We start from the raw sequence: 2,476 nt of genomic DNA on the forward strand, positions 1-2,476 counted from the left end.
AGCACCATGATCTTCATGATAGAGAGTCTCTCATTATGTCACTTTCATATACTAGTGGGAATTTTTCATTATAGAACTTGGCTTGTATATTCCAATGATGGGCTTCCTCAAAATGCCCTAGGTCTTCATGAGCAAGCGAGTTGGATGCACACCCACTTAGTTTCTTTTTGTTGAGCTTTCATATACTTATAGCTCTAGCGCATCCGTTGCATGGCAATCCCTACTCACTCACATTGATATCTATCGATGGGCATCTCCATAGCCCGTTGATACACCTAGTTCATGTGAGACTATCTTCACCCTTTTTGTCTTCTCCACAACCACCATTCTATTCCACCTATAGTGCTATATCCATGGCTCACGCTCATGTATTGCGTGAAGATCGTAAAAGTTTTGAAAATGTCAAAAGTATGAAACAATAGCTTGGCTTGTTATCGGGGTTGTGCATGATTTAAATAGTTTGTGTGGTGAAGATAGAGCATAGCGAGACTCTATGATTTTGTAGGGATAGCTTTCTTTGGCCATGTTATTTTGAGAAGACATAATTGCTTTGTTAGTATGCTCGAAGTATTATTATTTTTATGTCAACATGAACTTTTGTCTTGAATCTTTTGAATCTGAATATTCATACCACAATTCAGAAGATTTACATTGAAATTATGCCAAGTAGCACTCCGCATCAAAAATTCTGTTTTTATCATTTACCTACTCGAGGACGAGCAGGAATTAAGCTTGGGGATGCTTGATACGTCTCCAACGTATCTATAATTTTTGATTGCTCCATGCTATATTATCTACTGTTTTGGACATTATTGGGCTTTATTATCCACTTTTATATTATTTTTGGGACTAACCTATTAACCGAAGGCCCAGCCTAGAATTTCTGTTTTTTTGCCTATTTTAGGGTTTCGAAGAAAAGAAATATCAAACGGAGTCCAAACGGAATGAAACCTTCAGAAACGTGATTTTCTCATCAGATAAGATCCAGGAGACTTGGACCCTCCGTCAAGAAAGCCACGAGGCGGTCACGAGGGTGGAGGGCGCCCCCCTGCCTCATGGGCCCCTCGAAGCTCCACCGACGTACTTCTTCCTCCTACATATATCCACGTACCCCCAAACGATCAGATACGGAGCCAAAAACCTAATTCCACCACCGCAACTTTCTGTATCTACGAGATCCCATCTTGGGGCCTGTTCCGGAGCTCCGCCGGAGGGGGCATCGATCACGGAGGGCTTCTACATCATCAACCAAGCCTATCCGATGAAGTGTGAGTAGTTTACTTCAGACCTACGGGTCCATAGCTAGTAGCTAGATGGCTTCTTCTCTCTTTTTGGATCTCAATACAATGTTCTCCCCCTTTCTCGTGGAGATCTATTCGATGTAATCTTCTTTTTACGGTGTGTTTGTTGAGACCGATGAATTGTGGGTTTATGATCACGTCTATCTACGAATAATATTTGAATCTTCTCTGAATTCTTTTATGTATGATTGGTTATCCTTGCAAGTCTTTTCGAATTATCAGTTTGGTTTGGCCTACTAGATTGGTTGTTCTTGCCATGGGAGAAGTGCTTAGCTTTGGGTTCGATCTTGCGGTGTCCTTTCCCAGTGACAGAAGGGGCATCAAGGCATGTATTGTATCGTTGCCATCGAGGATAACAAGATGGGGTTTTTATCATATTGCATGAAACTATCCCTCTACATCATGTCATCTTTCTTAAGGCGTTACTCTATTTTTAACTTAATACTCTAGATGCATGCTGGATACGGTCGATGAGTGGAGTAATAGTAGTAGATGCAGAATCGTTTCGGTCTACTTGTCTCAGATGTGATGCCTATATACATGATCATACCTAGATATTCTCATAACTATGCTCAATTCTGTCAATTGCTCAACAGTAATTTGTTCACCCACCGTAGAATACTTATGCTCATGAGAGAAGCCACTAGTGAAACCTATGGCCCCCGGGTCTCTTTCTCATCATATCAATCTCCATCACTTTATTATTGTTTGCTTTTACTTTTTACTTTGCGTATTTATACCAAAATACTATTTATCATCTCCATCAGATCTTAATTCGTAAGTGAACGTGAAGGGATTGACAACCCCTAAGCGCGTTGGTTGCGTTGAGCTATTGTTTTTGTGTTGGTACGAGGGACTCGAGCGTAGCCTCCTACTGGATTGATACCTTGGTTCTCGAAAACTGAGGGAAATACTTATGCTACTTTGCTGCATCATCCCTTCCTCTTCGGGGAAATCCAACGCAGTGCTCAAGAGGTAGCAGATGGGTGCTGGAATAAGTGAGGGGGACCCATGTGGGACTCACAAGGTAGGGGCGCGCCCAGGGGGGTAGGGCGCGCCCTCCACCCTTGTGGCCCAGTAGTGCAGCCCCCTGGTGTGTTCTCAGTGCCAGAAATTTTCAAATATTCTATAAAAAATCATACTAAATTTTCAGGGCATTTGGAGAACTTCTATTT

Source organism: Triticum urartu, chromosome 7, assembly GCF_003073215.2.
Source record: "Triticum urartu cultivar G1812 chromosome 7, Tu2.1, whole genome shotgun sequence".
Classification (NCBI taxonomy): domain Eukaryota; kingdom Viridiplantae; phylum Streptophyta; class Magnoliopsida; order Poales; family Poaceae; genus Triticum; species Triticum urartu.